Source organism: Lycorma delicatula, chromosome 4 (assembly GCF_047948215.1).
Source record: "Lycorma delicatula isolate Av1 chromosome 4, ASM4794821v1, whole genome shotgun sequence".
Taxonomy (NCBI): Eukaryota; Metazoa; Arthropoda; class Insecta; order Hemiptera; family Fulgoridae; genus Lycorma; species Lycorma delicatula.
The window spans coordinates 6833441-6848079 of NC_134458.1; the positions used below are offsets into that span (position 1 = coordinate 6833441).

At 29.7% G+C, this 14639-nt stretch overlaps 1 protein-coding gene across 2 annotated transcripts in view; it reads right to left on the reverse strand.

The window, feature by feature from the left end:
- Window positions 1-14639, reverse strand: part of LOC142323071 (uncharacterized) — a 118473-nt gene that overhangs the window by 8978 nt on the left and 94856 nt on the right. The window lies entirely within an intron of this gene.

Sequence of the window (14639 nt, forward strand, 5' to 3'; positions counted from 1 at the left end):
TCGCCTGGGGAAAAATTAAATTTGAAAGTAACAAACGTTAAAACAAAGATACTAAATCGCGACAGAAAGGATAATGTAAAAGGAAAATTATATAACCGCGAAAGCTTTTATCCATAAAATAAATCTGCTGGTATCTAACGCAGTTTTAGGAATTAAAAAATATTACAAATATTTATATGAAGATAAGCATTTTATAGCGGCAAAATATATATATTAGAAAAGCAGAAAAATAACAATTTTTATTACGGTATAGAAGAGTTTGTCGATTATAGTTATATTTGTAACATTTTAAATAAACAGGTTTTATAATAAACTTTATAAGTGAGCGAAAGGGGGGACAAGGGTCAGTACTTTGGTTCTTAAAGGAAGAAAAATGGTAAAATAGTAAAGAAAGATAAAAATTGAATATAAAAACAAGTAATTGAGGTTATAGGATGTAAGAAATATCGCGTATTGAAGCTAAGAGATCGGCACAGTGTAGAAAGGAATAGAAAAATGCATAATGTTCGATTTTAGTTGAACGACTAACGACAACAAAATTAAAGACGGTAAAATTAAAAAAAAAATTACGAAAATAGTGATTTAACGCTCTAACGATTTCTAATTATGATCAAGCGTTATCCGAATAAGGGAAAACGGAAAAGTAAACGTATGTGGGAAGTGACGACATCGGTACGGTCAGGTCGTTTTGGAGCACAATTACATATATGTAATAAATGTTGTCGACGTCACGCGAAACGATGTTATCTACTCTTGCATCCGCTGCGGATAGAGTTATTTAAAATTATAATTCTTTTTTTTCAGGTCGAGAGAGATAACATTTAATACTATTAAGAAATTTTCAGTTATTACATCGAACCAACGGATGAAGAAATCACAACAAAAGTAAGAAAAAACGCTGAAATCTATTTTAGAATTCTTTAAATTTATACCAGAAGAATAATAACGCGACCGAAATTTGAAATCTGCTCCTTTTAAATATCACCCGGTTCATCGTGCCGCCGATACGTAGAAAGGGCATGATATCGTTTACGAATAGATTTCAAAAAAAGTTCTAAACTAGGAAACGTAATTTAGTAGATTAAAAAAAATGTCTTCCGAAGAGTGATCTATTTAAAATGATATAAGCTTCAAATAAAATAAACAATTTTCTCAACGGTGTAACTTTTTGTTTGTTTGTTTGTTTACGTACAATTATTAAAATTAACTTTGTTACGATATTTTTGAGTTATAAATTTTTTTAAATATATATATTTTTTTTACTGACTGATGGTTTTAATACGTGGAATCGAGTTGCAAAAATGCCATTTTAATCTTTTTCTTATTAGGAAATTTAAATATTCTGCGGTTTAGTAGCACATTTCAGACATAATGACGTTATAGACGATGAAGTATTGTAACGCTTTTCAGTCTGACCTACTTTGGCTAATACAGTAAGCCTACGTATTTCATTCAAATTAAACTAAGCGTTATTAGTGTCACACTTACGTATAAATAGTTGCTTAAAAAAAAAAAAAAAAAAATTGAAATCGTTATCGTTGAAGTCGCCCAAAATACGTTTATATATATATTTTTATTGTATTTTCATCTTTCATAAAAACTGAAACAAATTAGCTAATTTGTTTAAACGACACTTTGTTTAAAAGTAAAGCTAAAAAGGTGAAACGATCTAAGTTAAACTTAAAGGATTAAGTTACCTTTATTACCGTTGAAATTTTAATTATATCTCAACATAAAAAATATTATCAGAAGGCTTTTCCTCCACCCTTAAACAAGATTCTATTACCGTTAATCTGGATACAAGTTTATCGTAAAAATATTATTCATACTCAACAAATTATAAAAGAATTTTTTCGTAAATATCAACGGACTACATTTAAATGGGAACACCTTTCTTTAAAAACATTTTTTTCTGATTTAAGTTTTTAGAGTTCATTATAAAATTTTTAATAATATTAAAATAAAAACCATTTTAAACACTTTTCCTACATATTTTGAAAATTTGAAGGTTACTCTACCTCTTTCTGTCGTCACGCGCACATACTTACAAATTCCTTTTGGTAAGTAATCTTTTTTTAATTTTGTAATCTTTTTTTATTTATGTCGACCTTCTTATCTTTTTGTATTTAGTTAAAAGTATTGAAGATTGCCTATATTACCCGATGTCATTCCGGTTTCCTATTCTTAAAAGTCCGTATTTATGAGAATTTTATAGTACTAATTAAATAATTTTATTAATTTAACTAAATCACTAATTAATTAAATAAACTTGAATTATCATCATCCTCGTTTAATGTTTACAAATAATAATAGTACTATTTTTTAAATTAATTAACGCCTACATAATTATTATTTTATCTACCTACACTGATTTTGCTATTAACTTATAAGTTAACATATCTCTACTTATATTATTTTATAGAATATTTGTTTTTTATCCATTAACTTTTTTATAATATAGTAACGCACTTGGCCGCGACTTTTCTTTGATTTTTATTTTTCAAACGCTAAGGTAGCTTCTTTTTCTTTATTCGTGGAATAACATACCTGTTCATTCTTGACATTATTTACTCATGTGTTATGTACTTGATCTGGATAAAACGTTTATTAATTTATTAGATCTTTTTTTTTTAATTAGTAAGTTGTACATTCCGACCCCGTAGTAGAAGACACCTGCCTTGTGACGGTCGCCAGACCATCTCCCCCGTTCGTAGCCCTGATGGGCTTTAACGGGATAGTAAGTTGTTCAGCTACATACTGATTAAAATATCATAATATTCAAAGAATAAAAACGATTAGATTATTTGGTATCTACTTTTGTACAGCTATCCCAGTTCTGAATTTTGATTCCAAACAAAATTAACGGGTCTCGGTTATAATAGAGATAACATTAAAGTGCTCAGCCGATAGAGGTCATATTTCTTATGGATAGACGGGAAGGTTGAGTCGGTGTTTAATCTATTACGCGACTCAAAATAACGGATGAAATTAGAAGAGCAGCTTATGTGTTGTGTTAACGAAGCCAGTTGCTACTACTGCTAGCTAAATCAAAATTACTCAATAAAAATTTCGGTGTTTTAGTTATTTTACTTTTATTTACGTTTAAATAACCCACCGTCGGATTAATTGTGAACTCGTCATCGCAAACCAGCTGATTTCGAAGTCGAGAGTTCTAAGGTTCAAATCCTAGCAAAGGCGGCTACTTTTATACAGATTTGAATACTAAATCGTGGATACCGGTGTTCTACAATTTGGGTTTCGATTAACCACTCGTCTCACGACCTGAGACCGTACAAGAGCAGACTTCATTTACACTCATACATATCATCCTCATTCATCCTCTGAAGTAATACCTTACGGTGGTTCCGGAGACTAAACAGAATATAGAGAGACTTACGTTTAAATGGAAAATAATCTAATAATTCCTTCATTCGGTATTTGTGCCGCGGGGGAATCACTACTGACGGTAGACAGTATTGCCTTTGTTAACGGGTAATAAATTAACTTTCAGAATCTTTTTAAACATATAAATATATCTTCGTAAAAAGAAAAAACTTTGCTTTGTCTAGCACGATATCATATATGAGGTCGTATTATTAACAAAAATAAAAACAGGTGAATTTGATAAGTTATTAGCGAAAGATTATCCTTAATTTTATGGATAATAGTTTTGTTATAAACAAAAACTATAAAAAATAAATCCCTTAAAAATATCGAATACATTAGGTTGATCGGCTCTAATTAGAATGCAATAGGAGATGATTTCAGCACCTAACCGCACGGTCACGTGGGTCTTGTGGATCTAGACAGCACGCTTTCTAATCGAGCCCAAATCGGTAGCCTTCGCTTTCTAAAATCTACTCTGTAAATTTTATTGTTGGACGTACATTTTGTACGTGACATTTTGTATTTATAAACTTGTGATAGGAAATAACAATCGATAGGAATAATTTAAGTAAATTTAGAATAATTTCCTTAAAAGTATATTTGGCAGAAATCATGTGACGTTTTCATTTTTTTTTATTGTACATTCAAAGCCCTCTCGCATAGTACGCATCGATTTAATATAATTTTAATAAAAAGAATGTTTTGTAGCCCATTTTCTCAAGTTTAATTGTTATATTTGATCTTTATGTCTTTTAAAAAATGTAATATACCCTTATATATTAATTTATTCTTAGTATTTTAATCCCTGTATATTTTGTTTTTTGGAAGATAATTTCTAAATACTGCACGTTTTAAACTACGGTTATCTCAAAATTCATTTTCTCAATATTTTGATTTTCGATTCCCTTAATATTCTTTTTGTAAATTCCTTCTAAAGCTTGATTAGCTTTTATCGCAGAAATGAATTTTTTGCTTTGTAAAACACACTGAATTGAATATTTGAAAAAATATTCTAATATAATCATAAATAACATTTTTATTTTTATTTTGTTAGGTTCCATAACGGAAACAGTTGCAGACGAAATGGTACGAGACACCAATCAGTTCTGAAAATGTGGAGATAGCACAATCATTCCTTAAGGAATAATAAAGATTTACCTTTCCAGGTATACTGTAGAAAGTAAGAAATGAAGCGGTTTCCTGTAGGTTTCTTCACTAAGCCCAATGCACGAAGCTCATCGAAATGCAGGAGTTACTCAGAGCTTTACATTTGACATCATTACTCTGTCCATCACCAAAGCGATTGGTTGTATAATAATGTACATCGTTACTTTCAGAAAAAGCATCTATGTTGATTGGGGTTTGTACCACAGATACTTTACAAGTTTCATAATAATAACGACAGATAAGATAAGACAAGATATATATATATATATATATATATATATATACAGACACACACACACACACACACACACATGTACTATAACACTTCACATCTTCACTCCACCCAGTAAGAGAATTAATATTAATAAGTTCCGAACTTATTTGGCAAGATTGGTATCTTGTTTATCTTTTGTAATGGCTTATAACGATTGAATTTCATACTTATGTTAATTTATTCACGTTCTTTTTTCCGGGTATTACATTTGGTATCACAATACTGAATGCGCAGATGAAACGGGCGTAATTCGGTCCCAAATATTGTTATAGTGAATAGGAATAAGAGAAAAACAAATACTATTAACAAGTTTCGGCGTTTTAAATAGTTTAATAGTTAAATAATAACTCTAAATGCAGTTATTTGCTTGTAAGTAACACTACCTTTTTTTAATTACGTGGTTGTCGGGTAATGCAATGGTTATTTGACCTTTTCATGGGGAAATTCGATGGATTAAAACATAGCATATTAATTAAATTTTAATGCTATCGGTTCCTTGATCTTGTTTCACGGTTACCTTACATATTAATAACAATAATTCAACTTCATCTGGTAAAGCTAAGTTTGACGTATCAAAAATGTGTGATTTCACCTCTTGAACAAAACATTTATGTTAATCACTGAATTTATCGATCAAGACTTTCGTTGCGTTTACTGTGTAATTTTGATCGAAAATAAAGCTGAACATCAGATTTACAAGATGTTATGCGATTTTTGTAACCGACGAAGGAAAGAGTGTAAACTTCGGAGTATAAATCGATCCGGTGAACCGCTTGAGTTTGATTTTGAAGCAAGTTTTGAAAGATTACTGAGACATTTCCCGGTACAAGTGGAGTTTGAATTGCGATAATTTTATTGATAAATATACTTCAAGATGGGGTGCTAACAAAAGCCGGTTCAACGCGGTAATAAAACACACTTTACTAAAGCGTTATCCGCTTTGTATTACCGATTAAAAAATTGATTGGTAATATTAAATTTCAATCTTTTTATTAGTTTAATATCATTGTCTTGTTTGTATCTTTATATTTGCCTAGTGTTTGTTTTCTTTTAAAGCTTGTGATGTGTAAATTGAATAAATAAAGATTTGTAAAAAAAAACTTACATATATGCAACGGTGAAGCCTTGATGATTTGAAAAAATAAGATGTTAAAAAATATGTTTGTGTAAAATAAATTATTTATTATAAAAAAAAATCATGAAAACCAATCGAAAGGTAGCTTATTACAAGTTATGCTGTTTGTTTATAATCATTGAAAACGATTAAGAGATAACTCTATTAAGAGAAAATAATATTGCTAAATTTTGGCTCTTCTGATTTTTAAACAAATATTATTTGTATTTTAATATACGAATAGAGAAATCAGGTCATATTTACCGGTCAGAATTTACGGTGTTCATAACTTCTGTGAGTAAACTTTGCGTGCTTTTTCTAAAACATTCGGGTAATTACTGAACGGGTTATAATAGTAAATTAATTATTAACCGTAGATTTCTGATTTACATTTAAATTCGTGAGGTCGCTTCATATTGTTTCTTACAGAATCCTCATGATAAATTCAAACGGTTTAATGTTTACTTTACAAAATCTCTACAGTCGATGTATCAAAAACTTTAAAAAATTAAGCTTCCAAACAGTTATCTATATCTGAAAAATTGTACTGCTATCAAGTACTCGTTTCAAACAATTGTACACGAAAAACAAATCTCACAGCAATTAAGAGTGAACGTAAAGTTTTACGGTTTTATAGAATCCTATCGAGTCAATGTGTTTATGATTTCACAACTGTTACAGGTACACTAAGTGAGCTGAAAATTTGTCCCTGTCTTCATCAACCGAACTGTCGGTGGCTTAGACGGGACGGGCGATAGGGGTTTTTGTACTATATAACCGGATGACATCATCCGATTACTATAACATGACACATTCGTATATAAAAAGCAAACCTAACAGTCTAATACGACACAGTGACCGGTATTCGTACATTAGACAAAGTGGTTGGTGAGGAGAAAACTTTCAGCTCACGTATTGTATTGTAACTATAAAAGTCTAATAAAAAGATGCGTAAGCTTGTTACAGTTTTCTGGTTTATAGTTTTACGATCGTAGTTATAAGTTTTTGTTTTTCTATATAATAATAACGAAGTCGAAAATATTTTCCCATTTTACAGACGTAATCTAGAGGCAAAACCTATCTTTTTTATTATTTTATAACTCTGCTGTTCTGTGTTAACAACGATTTTTGTTTTCTTGAAAAATTGCCGAAAATAAGGGATTTACTCAAGTAAACAAAAAAAAAATATATATATATATTTGTTTAATAAAGATAAATAAAATAATCTATCTGTAAGTAGTGCAAATAGTCTTCAAGGTTTCTATTGGGTTTTGAGTCCTTCGTATCCTTTCTACATATAATCTAAATGCAATTAAACTTGAGTATATGTTTTGAAAGAAAGTAAAATGTAAGAATATGATTTTTTCTGTTGTTATTAGTAGTTTTGACTGGTTTGATGCAGTTCTTCATTCCTATTTATTCTATGCCAATATTTCAATTTTTTATTTTGTCTCCTTATATTTTGTGGCTTCTTCTTTTTCCTGTTTAGCCTCCGGTAACTACCGTTTAGATAATTCTTCAGAGGATGAATGAGGATGATATGTATGAGTGTAAATGAAGTGTTAGTCTTGTACATTCTCAGTTCGACCGTTCCTGAGATGTGTGGTTAATTGAAACCCAACCACCAAAGAACACCGGTATCCACGATCTAGTATTCAAATCCATGTAAAAATATCTGCCTTTACTAGGACTTGAACGCTGGAACTCTCGGCTTCCAAATCAGCTGATTTGGGAAGACGCGTTAACCACTAGACCAACCCGGTGGGTTATATTTTGTGGCTATTTTTGAGTTATTCTTCCATAACTGAATGATTTCTTTCTTTTTCAACTAGTCTGAAAAGTATGCTCACATTGTACTTTATCAACCCATCAAATCTATTTCAAACGCCGAAAGTATTCCTTGTTTTTTTCCCCGGGTCTTACTGTTTGTTTATGATTCGCTAGTAAAAATCGTTAAAATCCATACAAATATTCTATGAAATTTATTTCTAATTCATAAATCTGTATTTGCAACAGATCATAGATTTTTGTAAAAGGCTCACTTGATTAGTCTAATTTTGATATCTTACTTATTCTGTCCATTCTTTGTAATATATTTATTACTTTACAAAATTCTGAGATTTATGGCATATTATGTGTTCATTGTTATCCTTTCTATCATATTTAATTATTGTTGTTTTACTCTTGTTTATTTTCAAATGTAATTCGTCTCGCGGGGAATAAATCAGTTCCATTCAATACAAACTCATTCCAATTTTTAAGAAAAATAACAATAATTTATCATTTTAATTTTTTGTGTCTCAACTATTATTCCGATCCATATATTTCTTTTACTCCTTTCTTATACAAATTATAAAACAATAGAAGTAATTACATTATTTAACAGTCCTTTCTGGTACCCTTTAATCGTTTTAAATTATTTTAACTCGTCTATCTCTAAATATATTATATTATAGATTTAAATGTTATTTTTCTTAAAATCTAAAATATTCAATACTTAAAATTTCTTTAAACTCCTTGAGTTTGATTTGCCAATTATCATAACAAATAAAAACACTTTTATAAATTTTCCAAAAATTGGCACTTTATTTCATATGAAACTATATAACCATTTCAGTTTCAATGGAACCAACTTTAGTAGTGACAATCGATGTTATTGAAATACGGAAAGGAGAACACGTAGCTTCTGCGACGATCTACATGTTACTGCAGTAACATCGTAAACGTTCTGCAGTAACATGTAAATCGTCGCAGAAGCTACGTGTTCTCCTTTCCGTATTTCAGTAATACTGATCGTCACTACTGAAGATGGTTCCACTAGAACTGAAATGGCTATGTAGTTTAATATAAATGAAGAGCCAGTTTTTGGAAAATATACAAAAATGTTTTTATTTATTCGATATTTGTTTTTATTTAACGACTTTTAAAATAAATATAACAGCTAAAATATATTTTTACTTTTGCGTGCTTTTTATAAAACTTAAACTTATAATTTATGTTTACGGATAGTTTTGAATTCTACTTATTTGTAGTTCATTCAAATTATTAAAAATAAAATTATAAAATAACTAAATTAAAAACTAAAATAAAAATTAAAATATTTTTTGCGATCTGTTTATATAATTTTCGTCGATACACTCAGAATATTTAAAATAAATAAATGAAATAATTATACGAAGTTTTTACGCATTATTTCATATTAACTTAAAAAATACTTAAACAAAATGCGAAATTGTTTCTATTTTAATATAAATATTCGAATAATTATAAAACATAACCTTTATTAATAAAAGAGGTTTCTTTACTAAAAACCCGTTTAACTTAACTAGGTTTTACTGAAAAAAAAAATATATAAAAGATTTCCAAATAATTTTTTGTAAAAATTGATATTTATATTCAATGAAATATCAATTTTGCCTGCGTTTACTTTCATTGTTTTGTTCTAAATAATATTAATATGTTCTATGCATCTAACACCGTAAAGATAATAAAGAATACCACACAGAGAATAAAGAATAATGTGCGTTTTCGATCCTCATTGGCGAATGCTGTGTATGTTAAATTATTTTGAAGTCGATTAAAAATAATTCTAATAAAATAAGTAAATAGTCAACTAAACAATTTTAAATTTAGAGAAATCAAATGCGTATAATGTAAACAAAAATTTGTGCTCCTTTTAGGTAGATTTCATAAGAAAGCCAATTATTGAATAGAATGCAAAGTTGGCGGGAGTTTCACAAATTCTCCCTACAAATCGCAGAACCTGGACAGTGTCCCTTGCTGCTGGATGATTCTAGAATCGGGCGTGTTTAAGGGTTTATTTTTAATGACGGGTCTAAATTTTAAGTTTTGTGTTATTTTATATTTTAAATTTTAAGGACGGATTTAAAAGCCAATTATTGTAACGGATACCGTGATTCGACTTCCGGAAAAATTTTGACATATCTTCGCGTTTCACATCCCAAAGACCCCAAAACCATCGTCAGTTCAAAAGTTTACGTATACATTTATCTATATCTATATCTATATCTATATATATATATATATCTCACTTTCTTGTGGATACTATAACTGCCATAATTTTGCGCCAATCATTTTCAAATTGATACGTAAAATATAACGACCCAAAATCTCGGTCGAGTTCGTTAATGGGCAAAAGCAGACCGTGGGGGTGGAAATGGGGGAGGTTTTTTGAAAAATAAATCACTATAACTTTCTTATTAAATAAAATATCGAATTCGTGTAAGTTCCTACTATTCTTTGGAAAAGAGCCTAAAACTAATCTCAGTAAAGTTTTTTGATATCACCAACCGTTGGCCCAGGGGGTGGAAAAAATGGGGTTTCGAAGACCTCACTTAATAGGCACAGCATCGAATCGGTTTAAAGTGGTCGTTAGTTCTCTAAATATTATCTAAAACTTTGTCTGAAACAATTTTTGATATTACCAATCCTTACAGCAAGGGATGACCAAGATATTTCTGGAATTGTAAGAAGATGGAGCTTGTCGTATGCTAAACATGTGAAACCTTTTTTACATGTAACCGTTGTCGTATCGAGTAAATTTGAAGTTTTTCTTAACTTTAAGGTGGGAATCTTTTTTATCCCCTACTTAGCATCGGTGAAATCTACCTGTGCCTTACGGCGCCGAAAGACATTTTTTTTTTCATTTTGTCGGTTAATTTTTTTGCTTGAGTTATATTGAGAAATAAGTGTCTTTCCTTTTCGTTTTAATACTTTATATTAGTTAAGATAGGTTTTATATTACGGTAGTTATTTTAGGTACAACAGGGTTTATATTAATTACGGTAGGGAGATTATAGTAGTGTGTTGTGTTATAGATAATAGATTACGGTAATGTTATCATCAGTTCTTAAGTTTTGCATCGAAAAAAAGAATACAGTTATAAGAGAAAGATACAAGTATAATTTACCGTCGGCTATGAAGATGTATACGAGTTTATTTCTATAGCTTTATCTTAATTTTGTATATTTATTTTAATGTTACTAGGTTTTTTAAAATATCTGTTATAGACATTTGCAAATTTTAATCCTTGTAGATAAACGTGTCTAATTTGATTATTTGATCGTTTTTGTTAGGAGGTTCTTCTTTATAAAAAAAACCCCTCTTTTCCGATATTTTTTTATTTTTTTCTTGATTAATCCCTGATTATGTTATTTTTAAGTCCGAAATTTCTATTCCTGATCTCTTTATATTTTTGTTAACTTCATCTTAATATATGTTTTAGTTTTTTCTTTCTAGATAAAAGAGGATTTTCTCGGGATTTCTATTATCAGTCATAATAAAATGCGGTTTATGAAAGCCCATCTTCTTTCACGCATTTGGTATAGCATTTTGTGGGAGCGGAGTTTATATGCATTAAGTACGACGCTCTCCTTTATATGTTCAAATATTCTCCTTACAAATAATCTCTTTTGTTTGGATCTCTTTTAAAAGGTCCGTGTTTATAATAATTATAAAACATTACGTAGCACACAACGCTTCTGAACGAATCACCGTATTCAAATACTTTAATTTTGAATTTATGTAGATATATTTTTTGTAGAGCATGTTTTGTGAGAAGATAGGCCGATTCCATTATTTTTCGCCCGATCTTTTTTGATAATTTTTTTGGGACTACTTAATCTGATTTATTTTATCGTATATTATTTTTCCTCTTGAAATTTCAAGGAATAAACAATTACATATGGTTACACTAATTGAACATCTAAATAACAATATCTTGTTATCCAGAGCATATCAAACTTCGGTAATTTGTGTGTGTTTTTGTATATAAATGTTTGTTTGTATCTATTGCATAATTTAGAACTACCCATGAAGCCGTTGCTCGTTCAGAATATTACTTTGTGTTACGCCTCGTGAAACTATATGTCTCGGTCGTGGTTTACGGCCACGATAAAGCTGCGGTGGTGTAGATAAATGTACATGTTGCAATTTCGGCGTAAAAACACATGTTATATATGAAAAAAAAAAATTTATATATATACAGAAAATAAACCGATGCAAAAAAAATTACTGTCACATCGCATCTTTTTAATATTATAATATCTAAAAAGTAATGAAATTTATCTTATTCAGGATTGACGTTATAACGCAAGTAGCTGTAGAAATTAGATTAAACACAAAAAAAATTTACAGTAAATGAAAGTATATGAATCGGATATACTGCATCGTTTCATCAACAGAAAGGGGTTATTTGTTATTTTATACTACTGTTCCAGTCTTTAAAGCACCAGTACAGTATAATATACAAGAGGCACCAGTAGTCGTTACTTTCTTTAAGAGTAATGACGTTTAATTTACAGCCAGTCCATCAAGTGAACAACGTGAAGGTGTTACATGTAGGGCTGAATATCACATGCATTTCTCTATTCTTAGCGTACCGATATTCAGCAGCATATTCGACTCGGTTAAGAAACTAACGGGGAAACGAATTAATTCCTCATTTTCCCTTGTAAACCTACGAGATGCTTGTAATTCTTGAGAATTGCCGCGTAATTTTTGTGATTCATATCACTTCTAGATATATTACAAAGGAAACGATTCTCTAAAAACTGTAATAAATTCTTTAATACCTAAAAAAATATCTAAACTACCTTGCAAACATAATTTTCTTACAAAAATTAATAGAAATAACATTAAAGAATTAAAAAAAGAATTAATTATTTTAACGATGATGGAATATAGTAATAAAATCCCTTTATATATAAGTCAAAATAGATTTTCAATAATCATATCAGACGTAAACATCGTACGAATAATATTTGAAAATTTAACCGAATTATACGTTGTTTAAATTGTAATAGTGAAGATATGAAATTATTGAAATTAATTAAAAATTAGCGCAAATGAAAATACGTATATCATTGTCATAAAGATAGATTATTCACCAAGCTGAGGAAATATTTCGTACGTTGTTTTTTTTTTTTTTTTTTGGCAGAAAGGAAGAATATATTAATTAATTACTTACTTGGCCGAAAAAAGGACAAAGGAGATAATCTTTTAACTCGACCTTTTGCATTTCGTCTGTTTATGTGTTTGTGATGTAGTTATTTACAGTTAAATACGTTCAATTCTTTTTTTAAATAGAATATTGCAGTAGAAGTGGCTTTGTGATGTTAGGCAGAATATATATATATATATATATATATATATACAGACAGACAGAGAGAGAGCGAGAGAGAGAGAGAGAGAGAGAGAGAGAGAGAGAGAGAGAGAGAAAGAGATACAATGAATTTGAAAAAAGCTTAGGTTTTTTGCCCTCGCTCACGAATTACCCACTGATGAATATATTTTGTATATACCACTTTGTAAATATTAATTCTGTTGTAGTTAATTTTTTCTTTTGTAAAAATAAATTAAAAGAAACAGCAAAACATGGGGGCGTATAGTGAAGTTTTTCTCCTCGACAGTCATTAATCGATGTCCAGTGTCCCTGGAAACGGTGATTACGAAATCGCTAATGCAATAAGATTTAGCTAAAACTTCAGCAAGTAATAGGTAATCCCGTTTTATAATTTACTGTAATTTTATTTTATTAATTCGGTTTCGCTGGTAGAGCTCAATCGGTTAAATCCAGTACGAAATGAGTAAGCTTTACTGCGACTACTAGTTTTAGGATGTGATGTTTGTAAAGTACCAGGTGTACTAGAAGCACCAATAAGGTCGCTTTATTTGAGAGGAATGACGTACATTATACAATTAGTCCTTGTAGTAAATAGAGGTGTCACATGTAGGTCTAGGGCTGAATATCTGTATGCGTGGCATACTTATGTCCGGCTGTATATTTGGCTCGGTGAAAACGTTTATAGGAAACCACCTTTCCTCATAATTTTTCACGGTAAGTCTGTCACGGGATGCTTGTTGCATTTAACAACTGCTTCATCATTGTTGGAAAGCGATTTGTTTCATATTTCTGATCGCTTTCAATTATGTGATTATGGTACCTAATAAAGAAAATTTAAATCTTGAACAAAAACTAGTAAAATCATTTTTTTCTTTTTAACTATGAAAAACCAAATTCAATCCTTGCTAATGTTGTTACACAAATTAAAGAGTTACGATAATAATAAGAAAAATTATCTACTAATTAATATTTTGATAATTTTATTAAACGCACAAGAAATGGTTTAAAAAAAATATATATTTTTTTTTTTCTTACCGGTTCGTGGCAAAAATATTATTATATGGATTCTTTTCTTAAATATTTATACGTTATAAAAAAAAACCTTTCGGTTTGAAATGAACTTTTCTCGTTAGTGTATTAACACACATAATATTTACAATCGGTGTGCGGGATTAAAATCATTGTTTTCTTTCGAGGATTTAATCGATGGTTTATGAATTATAAAAACTTACTCGCGTCGCGTATGTGGAGTGTGTCCTCATTTATTCTCATTGTCTCTTTTCAATGCAGTTGTTTAATGTTCGATCGCATTCTACATAACACTACGCGCTTAAAAATATTATTATTAAGTTTACAAGAATCAATACTTGTATTGTCAGTGATGTCCGTTCCCCTCAGACTAATGAATGAATCCTGATTACTGACTTTTTTGTTTCGCTCGAGAAAAATAGGTCGTTCTTAATGAAATAAAGTTTTTATTGATGCTGTCTGTAGAAAAAAATATTAATTTAGGAATTTAATAACCACACAAAGCATCAGTCGTATTAAATTTT